The sequence below is a fragment of the Balaenoptera borealis genome (assembly GCF_965194805.1).
Source record: "Balaenoptera borealis genome assembly, chromosome: 16".
Taxonomy (NCBI): domain Eukaryota; kingdom Metazoa; phylum Chordata; class Mammalia; order Artiodactyla; family Balaenopteridae; genus Balaenoptera; species Balaenoptera borealis.
The window spans coordinates 2,316,682-2,328,890 of NC_138872.1; the positions used below are offsets into that span (position 1 = coordinate 2,316,682).

Here is a 12,209-nt window from a genome sequence, read left to right on the forward strand (position 1 = left end):
TACACTCAAACGCACATGCACACCCTGGTCACCACCGTAGGGGCTCTGGAGAGGCAGGCGGGGAGCCCGAGCATAGATCCGAGAGGGCGTTCAACATGTGCAGGCCGGACCACGGGGTGGCCGCAGGACGGGAGCCTGGCTCTGACTTACTGCCTGGGAGCCAGCAACCTCGCTTACCTCCCAGGAAACGCAATGGGCTTGATTACAAAGTTTGCAATCAGTGCAGATGAAGGGTGTTCTTTGTGAAATGTCAGTGTCCCGGGGGCAAGCTTCACAGTTCCCAAGAGCAGATAAAGAGAACTCTTTCTCTGCAGGCATTAAGATGAGGAGCCTGGAATTTTCCAGATAGTTACTCTACAGGACAGCCAGGAAAAAAAAAGGAGTCTCACAGTTCAGTGTATGGATGTCTTCAGGGCAGGAAATCAGCGCTGAGCGTCCAAGGTGACTTAATCTCGGCAGAGCGATCAGCTCTGTTTCTGATGAGGAAGCTCGGAGCTCTTTTACATCTGCCGGATACTCGCTAAGCATTAAACTCTCTCTCCCCCTTTCTTCCTCCATCTACACAAGGGTCACCACGTCACTTACTGCAGAAACCTATTTTATGATTCACGAGCAGATTTGTAAAGAGCTATGGATTGTTTCAATACACGTTTGAAAGTAGCAAGTGCTGGTCAAAGGAGCAGGAAGGAACGTTTCTTTTAGACTCTTTTTCTTGGTGGCTGGGGAGGGTTGTGTTTCTAAGTCTACAGTATCATCCAAGCTAATCTGATTTAGTGCAAGAGCTTTTTAAAGGAATTCTCCATTTCGGGAAATGGACAAGAGAATCACAGTACAAGCCATGGAATTAGAGGGATGTTAGAGGGATGAAAGAAGATGTAAGATGTCTTCCAGGCCAGTGGTCCCCAGGGTGGATTTCTAGGCTCTACCTCTGAAAACTGAAGGGGCTGGGGGCTCTGAGGCCCCCCAGGTGAGCCTGACGCACACGCACCCACCAGCAGTAGCACAGGTAGGTGACATGGACGCTTCCTTCTGGATTAACAGTATGTCCCGCCTGACTCGTGTATTCAGTCTCACGGACTTACGGTTCGCCTCCTCTAAAATAATTTCGGAAACTCATTTCTACCACTTTTATCACTCACGTAGTCCCCCAAACAGTCGTACGTGGATGTCCAACCATGAAGCGATGACAGGGAGTGAGGTGGGGCGGCCGGCCGCCTCCCGGACCCCACGGGCCATTCTTGTAGCAGCCGACCTCGGTGGAATTTTATGCAGGACGCATCTCTCTTTCTCAGGGGAAGTCATCACCCCCTCTGGCAGATCAGTCTCAGATAACTAATGTGCCCTCCACCCCTTGGATGGAAGCGAAGGGGAGAGGCCAGGCCAGCCTCAGCTTCCACCGTAAACTTCTGCCCACGCTCCCCCAGGGAGCAGCCTCGTGCCTTAAACCACAATCCTCAAGCACAAATCCAAGCTCACAGAACGCAAAGGCACGGCCTGTCCTAAACCACACACCACAAGGCACACACCAAGGATATAGTTTTTAGTTGTCCTTTTTCTAAGCATCATTCAGAAGGAGCACCCCAGAGGATAGACACTAGCGTATTTCAAATCACTAAATTTCTGGGTTGAAGATCTTTCTGATCAGATTTTCAAACAACTTTAAATGAATAACGCTCCACTGAAAAACACATGCAAAGCCATACAGGCTTTCCAAAAGGAAATTTCAAACGCTGAATATAGATGCAGCTGATATTTACGATTTCCAAATTACGTTAACCCAGCCATTAGTGAAGTTTACAATTGATTTTAATGAGAACCGTCACCATATGGAAAGATCCCCCCACCCCTTTTTTCTCTCTCCCTCCTTCTTCACCCCTAAAATACGACGCTCCTCTCCTTAGCATCTTATACCAGCTGTGAGCAGCAAGCTTGCTGTCTATCAGCATCTGTGAGTGGTGTGCCGTCTTTCCCTCAGACCAGACCTGAGTGGTCCTGGTTTCCCCTTCCCTGTGCTGGCTGACGCTGCCCGAGGCTGGTGCTGTCCAGCGGAGGCCCTGCAGAGTCTCCGAACCCAGCCCCTCCCTGTTCCACCGCCGCACCTGGGTTCCCGCCCTCTGCCTCTGGCTCTGCAGAATGACTCCCACGTGCCTCATACCCCCTTCCCTCTCCGCCCGCTGCCTCACTGTTCAGCCCTTGGGAGGAACTTTCCTGTCACCTGTCGCTCGCATCCTCCTCCTCCTTCAAGGCCCACCTCAAATGCCACCTCCCACAGGAAGCCTTGGTAGATCTCCGCTCTCCCCACCCCCGACACAGCTGAATTCTCACAGCAGCTCTCAGTGGTGCCTCTTTGACCGGCTTCCAGGAGGCGAGGGCGGCTTCTCTGGAGCTCAGCTCCAGCTTGGAGCATGAAGACCAACACGGTGAGGCCCACAGGCTGCCTGGGGTTGGAGGGTTTTGCGATGCAGAATTCACTTCTGAATTTACTTCCAGTCTCAGAAGGATGTCATGCTCTCTGAGACTGAATTTAGTCATATATTGATTGACCGACTGACCAAATCATTTTTAGTGACACAGGGACTCTGCTTATGTCCCTACATCATTACGGGAAAAAGCATGGTACGGACTCTTGTGCCCGGTGCGGTTTCTCCCTATGAAGCACGGTGCCCAGAAACAGCAGGAGATGCCGAAATATTGACAGTGATTCTTCTTCCCAGTGGTGGAATAGTGGGTGTTCTATGTTATCTTGCTTGTATGTTTTAAAAGAGCCTCTTTATTTTAGAATAGTTTTAAATTTACAGAAAAGTTGCAAAGACAGCACAGAGAGCTACACATTCCTCACCCTCACTTCCCTACTGTCAGCATCTCACCCCAAAGAGGTGCATTTGTTATAAGTGACAAACCAATATTGATACGTTATTATTAGCTAAAGTCCATACTTTACCCAGACTTGCTTAGTTTTTTCCGGCTGCCCTTCTTTTGCCCAGAATCCCACACGACAGTTAGCTGTCACTCTCCTTAGGCTCCATTTGGCTGTGACAGTTTCTCAGACTTTCCTTGTTTTTGGTGACTTTGATAGTTGGAGGATTGCCAGTCAGGCTTTTATTTTTTTTTCCTCACTGTACTCGTTTTTTGTTTCGTTATTCTCTAGATTCTGTTGTAAGCCCAGGTTCAACCGTCAGAAATATAGATGAAACCCAATCATGACTAGGAATTTTTCAGTGAATATGTAGGGAAATATTTGGGGATTAATAAGTTTAGGTTATGGAAATGTAGTTTATGGAAAACCTTGATGTCAATTTCTAACATGGAAAAAACTAAATGACTAAATGCATTAGTGCCATAAAAAAACATCATTTTTCCTTAGCCATTGATTACCATCCACTGAATAATTCCAATGATTACACATACAGGTACTACCTAAGCTACTTTTATGTGATAAAAATGGTCAGCTTGCCCGATGCAATCATATTTTCTCCATCAGGTATTTGTGTCTTTGTGAACACGTGGCCTGGTTGCAGTCTGGGATGCAGGAGAGATGGTCTATTGAGAAAGCAGGCATCTCTTCGTGATCCCAGCAGTGGGATATATGGTAGCTCAATTTTTAATTTTTGGAGGAATCTCCATACTGTCTTCTCTAGTGACTGCACCATTTGCTTTCCCACCAACAGTGTGTAAATGTTCCAATTTCTCCCCATCCTTGTCAACACTTGTCCTTTTTTTGTGATCATAGCCATCGTGACAGTTGTGAGGTGTTATCTCATTGTGGTTTTGATCTGCATTTCCCTGAAATTACTGACATTGAACATTTTTATACACACCTGTTTATCATTTGCATGTCCTCTTTGGAGACATGTCTATTCAAGTCCTTAACCCATTTAAAAAATCAGGTTATTAGTTATTTCTTTGTTGTTGCTGTTTGTTTGTTTGCCATTTAATTGTGGAAGTTACGTATATATTTTGGGCATTAACCCCTTACCAGATAAATGCATTGCAGATATTTCTCATCAGGTATTTTGCAGGAGGTACCCTTTATTTCCAAGTGCACCACCGTTTGTTTTTCCTAGAGCGGAAGCTTGTCTCTGAGACACAGTGAACCCACCTTTGCTGTGGGCTTTTTTTCAAGCTTCCTCCTGAAAAAGCCAACTTCTCAGAGGAGCTGCCAGGCTGAGCACCGCCGGCCGTCTCCTTGGTCTCCATGCTCACTGAAAACCCTTCCTCTCCATTTGGATTCCTGGCTTCAAACAAGGACTAAAAATAAACTGAATCTACTTACAAAATACATGTTGAGTGAGCTAATTTAACGGCGCATTATCTGAAGACGGTTATTATAATCAAGATGGTTCTGCGTTGTTCTACAATCTCCTAATTAGATGTGGTACCAAAAGCTATTCCGGCTTTTAGAAAAAACTACCTTTGGAGAAAATGTATGTATTTGTAAATGTCTGTGTATGTATGTACATGTATATTTATTTTTAGTTGTTGCATCTGACTCAAGAAACTACATTCTGCCAAAAAACTCACACAGCGTGTGACAAACTCACTTAGGAAAACCAACAAACCCCAAACTCTCAAATGGGGCAGATTTTTACTAAAGCCAAATCCTAGGGAAACCGGGGTAGTCACAAGCCACTGAGTTGAGTGATTTTTATCCTTTCAGTGGCCTTGGGGGGTGCACAGCCTCGTGTCTGAGTGGTGGGCTTTGAAGGTTTCTGTGCATTTGGAACCTCCTGGCCGACAGACCGGGGGCTCCTTTATAAAACATTTAAACCCTAACCAGCACCATGGGCCCACCCTTCCAACCCTCGTCCCACTCAGAGTTAGAGAAGAACAGGCCCTGATCGATATTCGTCACCTCGGGACCCCAGAGAGCTTTCCTGGATTGCTGTTAGCACCGCATATGGGTGAGGCCACAAAGCCTTTTCCTTTCCCCATATCTGGCAGGCTGGCTCATGTTTATACCACCCAGGGAAGAAGTCTTTGCCCCCAGTAGGTGCCATATAAATAGTCACTGGATTATTTCTTTGATACATTTTGGCCTAACTCATCGCGTTAGTAAAATGGAGGGTTTATCCTAAAGGGGAAAAGTAAAAGTAGCGTAGATAGGATTTAATGCTTCACCAATTTTTCCCCACTTACATTTCTTTTACCAAACAAACCCCTGAAAGTCAGCTGCAAATGAGAACAAGATCACCAGTGGTGAGAAATGTGAAGAAACATCACATGCAACCAAGCTGTTTAAACATTTACATTGCATCCATAATACTCCAAGTTTAAAGGCTGAGCTATTACCATAATTGGATCTTAATAACGGCAGAGAATTGTCTGGAGTTCTGGTTCCTGCTTGCTCCACATTTGAAAATATGATGCGTGAGCTTCTTCACTCTCCACCAAATATGTAAGTTTCCTAACTCATAATTTCGGAAAAAACTCATTTCTATCACAATGTGTCATCCTTTGTTTACTCCCCTCTATAAACTATGTAAATATTTAACACTAATAATAAAGTCACTTTATTTTTGCTGTGATTCGCACTCAGAATTCTTATGGGGGAGCAAACGAATATCAAATCCTACGTGGTATGAGGTTAATTTATGAAGCTGTAATTAATTGCATGTGTCCAATTTAAGCTCCACGTTTGGACACCATGTTTGGACTTCTAATGGACCTGGACCTCTTCTACGTGTACGAGTTTCTCTGTCAACTTATCAACAGAGTTTTTCCACCTTTAGGAGTAGGGAAGATTTAACTAAGAATGAAAACCAAATAAGGGAACTCACATGGCCCTGGATATTGCGTGGAAGAAGCAGAAAACGCATTCATTGCGTGCCAGTCGGCATGGCGACTGGGCTTCTCCTAGAACACATCAGGCTCTTAGCTTCTGGGGAGGGAAGTCATGCGCACCCGCTCACTCTTCCCAGCTTTCTTTTTTCCACCAACATTAACTGAGTGCCTGTCATGTGCCAGGCAGGATGCCAAGTAGAAGAAGAAACCCAGCGTCACCAACAAAATCATGTCCCCTGGGCCCGCGCACCGCCTCTCGTGAACACGTGCGATTGACATGCTTCACGGGACAGGTGAGAACAGGCTCACGTCCTGCGGCCCACGTGGCCTCGTGAACAAGTCGAGGGGCCAGCCGCACAGCCGCAAGTTGGGTACGGGGCTCCGCCGCCCACAGGAAGCTCAGACAAGAAAGAGGGTCCCAGCAGAGTCCTCCCCTCCCGGACATCATGCCCCGTTTCTATTGACCGGATTCCAAAGCCTCCTCCCCCGGCGCGACGGCGCGCTCCTGGTGGGCGAGGGAGTCACAGCAGCTGCGGTCGGGGGTTCGGGATTCATCCTCAACCCCCCTTTAGATGGCCCAAAACAGAGCGTCACGGCGGCTGGCGGCCCTGCCTTCCCCGCTCTTGTCCTCGTTTGGCTCCTCTCAGCCACCAGCTCGCGGTAAACTCTTGGATGCCCCGCACCGCATCGAATCTGCCTAACACGCCTCCCAGCACAGACCTTCCTTCTGAGACGTGAATGAAAACAGATGCGAATTGAAAAGTAATTTCCAGGAGAAACACAGCCCCCAGCCCTACATCTTAAGCAAAATGTTAAAATGAGAAACAAAGAATGCTGAGCTGTGTAATGAAAGCAAAGCACCTTCCCTGTACTCGGAGGGCTCTCAGTGGCCTGTGTTTCTTGTTTCATCTCCCCCCCGCCCCCCCCATTAAATCAGACACTTCTTCTAAACCAAGCCCTCGGGGTGGAACCGGGAAAGTGATGAGAAGGCACCACGTGGACCGGAGTGGGAACGTGTGCTCCTGCCTTGCTCTGCGCCCAGATCAAGGGGAGTGTCGCCACCCGCCGCCGTCGGGAAAGAACCAGTGCAACTGTGCTTCTAGTACCCATTGAGGTCATTAGTCAGAATCACACAGGGCAGAGACACCAGGGCTGCGATCGCTGGATTTCGCCCACAGCCAGTTATTAAATGGGGGGACAGGAGACTGGAACTTCGTGTCCCCGGAACAGTGTTTGCACTTGGGGAGAACAGAGCCACCTCTCACACCGTGTGGGTTTCCTACTGGTCCTACTCTTGTTTGGGTGATAAAACACAGCCAAGTGATGCAGCAGGGACTGTGTAGCCAGGACAGAATGAACTGCTCCATCCCTGACGTGCTGTGATCTCGGGCAGCAGCCTAACCTCTCTGGGCCTCGTTTCCCCATCTGCAAGGTGTGGGTAGGAACCACATGCACCTCATGGAGCCAAGAATTAAATGAGTTGATGAACAGAGGGTCTGCACCTAATCCTTAAGTCAGTGTTTATGTAGCATTAATAGTAATGCATTTTAAAGTTTTTGTCATCGGTTAACTCAGGGTCTCACATCCTCTGCCCTACTGACATTTGGGGCGGGCTGAGTTGGCGCTGAGGGCCTGTCCTGTGCATTAGAGGAAGTTTAGCACTTCCCTGACCTGTACCGACTAGATGCTGCAGTGCCTCTCCCCCCAGAGTGGTGAGAACCCCAAATGCCTCCAGACTCTGCCAAACATCCCAGGGGGTCAGTCACCCCGTGGAGAACCACTGACTTAACAGAAGAGAAAGCCCAGGTGTCACACCGAGTAACCCGCGTGTAGAAATCCTCTTAAGATGATGTTTAAGGACCAAGTCAGAGCATCACTTCAGTAGCTAATGTGTCTCTGGAGAGAGTGTGGAGAACACAAGGTCTGAAATCAGACATCGAATAGGGACTTAGAGGATCTCAGACCCAGACAGTCTCAGGTCAGACATAAGTGACCTGGATAGAATCGCAGGTCCCAGCCCCAGTGGGTGTCCGGCCACAGAGGTCCCCACCCGAACGGGCTCTGTTCTTTGGTGCCACCTAGGGCACTGGGCGCCAGGATCCTGGGACGAGAGTGCCCTTTGAGGCATCGGTGAGTAACGAGGTCTCCAATCCGAGGAGAGCAGTGCCTGATCCAAGGTTAGGACACACGAGAGGCCACTGCAGCCCAGGGGGGCAGCCGCAGCCAGTGGGGAGGGGAGCACGTCTAACGCCAGGTTCAAACCCCGGGATCAAGTGGACAGCATGAGGGGACGCCCCACAGAAACCAGGCCACATGCCAGGGCTCTCAGCCCACCTGTCCGGTTACCTCCTCTCCCTCCGGGTGAGTCCAAGATACACTGAGTTCAAAAGGTAAAACATGTTTCCTTGTGAGAGTAAATGCCAGTATTCAAACGGAGTTTAAAAAATTGTGTCCACTTTATCCACAGACTTATGAGACATGTTAAATAACATTTAGCAAATAATAAATAAGAATTCACCAGTTCATTCAGCATGTGGCTCCTTATACCTTGAGGCCAAACACTATGCCTGAATTTGTGGTTAAAGCATGACCTATGTCCTTGTGACATATAACCTATGCCATATGACCTACGTCCTTCCACAGACTCAGCGAGGTTAGGGCAGGGGGTGGACCCCACCCTAACATCTGGAACATCCTGACCACACTTGTGTCCAACATTCATGGTCCAAACAGTGGGCTTGTCCAAGAAAACAGTGCTTTTTCAAAAGAGATTTTATATTCACTGTTAGTAATATCTTATGACCTCTTTTTCTATTTCTCTTTGTCCTTTTTGAAAAGAAGGTCCTTCACATTTGCAATTAAGTCTGCACCTGAAGAGCCAGAACTCAGACTCCCTGAACTCAGAGCTCAAGACAGACACCTTTCTGCTTGGTCTGCAAGGAGCATCTTCTTTTCCCCAAAGGGCCCCACCTGACGGTGGGTGTCCTGTTGCACCCAAACCCCAGGACCCTTGCAGTCCAGTCTCATGTGGGATGACTGGATTGCAAGGTGGCCCCATCCATCCTCATCTGTGTTCCACCAGGGCGCGTGCTGCCCACAGAGTCTGTAGCATCTATTATTTCTCCAGGTACGTGAGGCTCTCCTGGTACCCAGCCAAGCCATGAAAGGAATATTCATTTGGGCCGAGTCATCTTGGCCTCCAGAAATGCTTTCAATGAGTTGTACGTTAATATTATTCCCACTGTTTTATTAAATAAAATGGTCAAACCACCACATAGAACCCTCTGTTGTGTTTTGTCCGGAAACATTCAGGATGTTGTCTAATATATTTATTACTCAGTGTCTCCAACACAGGAGACCTGCCCAGTGAGGGACTGTTCTTTTAGACATTAGTTCTGGTAAGAGTATTTTTTGCCAGAAAAAAAAAGAAGGAAAGAATGAGTGTTTCTCTTTCACGATGCCTGCAAGCATGTTAATGGCTTATGTTTACCTCTGCGCTTTGGACACCAGGAAGCTGACAGCCAAGTGTGAAGCTCCTCTATGGTGCTGAGGAAGGGGCTTCACCTGTTTCTTCTTTACACCTGGCCCTCTAGCCTCTTGTATCTAGTTTGCTCTTTTTTTCCCCATTCCTAACACCCTTCATGGCACGAGGCTGGGTAACTATGAACGTATGTCATCACAGGTGTGGGCGTGCCAGTGGCTTGGCTGTTTTTTTTTTTTAGAGAGTAACACAAGTTAAGTTTCCACATAGGACAGAGAGTGTAGTAAGGGTTAGAGGTGAGAGCTTCCCACACGACTCGGGGTCAGAGAGCATTTCCTGACCACACACACTTCACGTTGCACCCATAGCTGTCTTTCCACAAGCAGAGAAGAATCTTCAGCTATTTACTTTTAACATTTTCTTTAACCGAAAACACCTTTTGAACCATTTGCCACAAACCACAAGAGCAACCTTAGTCTCCTAAGAAGCCAGCCCAAGGACAACCTGGGAGAGGGGAAAGCAGACCCCCAGAAAGTGTTCAAAATTTAGAAGCAGTTGCTTCCAGGTCAGACTCAAGAAAAAATGCAAACCACACCACCAGGTCGCTCAGGTAGGAAAAGTGCCTCACCGTGAGAGCAGGTTTTGGAGCTCACCCTGAGGTGCTGGGCTCAATCTCATCTGTGTTGGAGTAGAATCGAATTGTTGTCCAGGCTGGCTTCTCAAGTCAGAGATTCCACATCAGTTGCCTTTTTCCTGGTTCCCGGCTTGGCTGTCTCATTCTCCCCCCACCCCCTTCTTCACCAGCACAGGTTTCACCAAGAAAGATGGAGCAATGCTGTCACAGCCTGGGCAATGTGACCCCATCGCTCGCTCTCACTGGATCTGCCTGACTCACACTTTCCCTGGGCTGAGGAGGAGCCGGGAGCGGAGACAGGTTCTCGCAGGTGAACCAGGTGTGTGAGGGCACGTGTTCGTTCAGCAGCGGGATCACTTACCTAGGAGGGAGAGAAGAGGAGAGGTCATTAGCTGAGCCTGGAGCCTCCCCAGCACGCGCGGGGCTGGCGTGCGCCGGTGGACCACTAGTTACCCAGACTAGCGGCCTCCGCACTCCGCACGGCATGTCCCGCTGCCCAGAACGCGCTTCTCTGCATGCTCTTTGGGCCATACAATAGCTGTCGGGCGGCGAGGGTGGGCGTCTGCGGGTCCCGGAGACACGGGCTCAAAGGTTGAGATTCAGCCGGCTGATGGGGCTCCTGATCTCTCAGCCAGGCTTCTTTCCAACGGCACCCTGCCCTCCCCCCGACCCCCCCGCCCCGCCAATAAATTATTCCTAACTGGACGCTCAGCGTCCGCACAGGTAGCCAGGTAAATACCAATAATCGGTGGCATTTCCTAAGGATGCCGCTTCTCCATTTCTCTCCATCTCCCCAGGGGACTCTTTTCCACCAGTTATAACTGTTCTTTTGCACAGAAGCCAGATAAATGAATGTGTTCTCTATATGATCTAAAGCTGCAGGCTTAAAGGGACTGCTGAGGACATCGATACTATGAAGCTTTAAACATCAGATACGGGGAGGCAGTTTGCATGAAGATGCTGGGCTGTGGGCCCCCCTCCCTGACCCTGGTTCTGCAGAAGCAGGCCTGGTCCGGCCAGGGCTCTAGAGAGGACGCCGTCTGGCGCTGACCAGGAAAGCCCTTGCAGAGCAGGACCTCTCCATGGGAGGAGGAGGCGCTTGCTCTCCCGCCATCCGGAACCCTGTCAGTGGCCCTGCTGCTGGGAATGCAGTCGTAACGCAGCCTCCTGCAGAGGCTGATGCTGCAGAGCCTGAGAAACAAGGAGTTTGCCTTTGCAGTCGTAACGCAGCCTCCTGCAGAGGCTGATGCTGCAGAGCCTTAGAAACAAGGAGTTTGCCTTTGCAGTCGTAACGCAGCCTCCTGCAGAGGCTGATGCTGCAGAGCCTGAGAAACAAGGAGTTTGCCTTCCCACGTCCAAGCCAAGACAGTCCACGTGGGCACCTGCACTGCCCGTGTCGAGGGCCTCATCCCACGTATTCAGCACCCAGGCTGGTTTGGGACTTGGGGCCATGAGGCTGCAGGACACAAGCCCACGGGCCCATGATGTTAGGAGAACAGGACTTATAAGGATGAAATATGAACATTTATAGAAAATGCCTCCACCGAGCACCACAGAGACGCTGTCAAACTGCCATTCTTTTCATTGTAATGTCATTTTATGACACTCGAGCACCGGGGCCCTGGCAGGCCTTTCCACATCTCCAGGGGAAAGAACACAAATCACAAAATGCGGTCACGTCTCTACTGTGTTTTTCCCCATCACTAGTGGACATGGTCACAGAAGTCCCTTCGAGGCGGCTTTGTCGCGGCCTGAGATGGAGCCCGAAGCCCAGGCAGGCGGACACTCAGCAGATGGGGAGCCGGCATCCACTCCTCTCCACTCGACAACGCAGAATTTTAATGAGCAAGTACTGTATGCGGGCTCCGCTCCCAAACAAGCGTTTTAATTCGCAATGTAGTTCCAAAGCGAGTGTGAGTAATGACTTTATAATGTGTAATTAAAGCCAAAGGGCCCTCCTTTGTGCTCCTCGTTTCCGATTATGACTGTGTACCTTATTAAAATTTAATTTCCATTTCTGAGCGCAGCCTGTAATATCTTCGTTATTTGACAAACACAACAGTAATGTAAACGAATTACCGAGACCCCCTCCCCCCACGCGGAAGCCAAAGGAGGCCCTGCCCAGCTGGGTGACACCCCTCCTTGTCAAGGACGCTCTGGCGGTTCCCGACAGGAAAGTGACTGTCCTCACACTGATGGCCGTCGTCGTGGCAACGAGAGCGCTCATAAAATTAATAATAATATTTATGGCCCAGGTGACAACTCGGTGACACTCGAGATGGGGCTGGTGGTCCCCTAAGTGCTTCGTACAGA

General features: G+C 49.2%; 1 protein-coding gene across 11 annotated transcripts in view; it reads right to left on the bottom strand.

The window, feature by feature from the left end:
- Positions 1-12,209, bottom strand: part of CDH4 (cadherin 4) — a 568,752-nt gene that overhangs the window by 344,055 nt on the left and 212,488 nt on the right. Inside the window, exon 3 of one of the 11 annotated variants that reach the window (XM_082360291.1) lies at positions 10,158-10,257. The exons of the other annotated variants lie outside the window; for them this stretch is intronic. The gene's annotated coding sequence lies outside the window, so the exon portion shown is untranslated. The remainder of the gene's footprint in view (positions 1-10,157; positions 10,258-12,209) is intronic. 11 annotated transcript variants of the gene reach the window in all.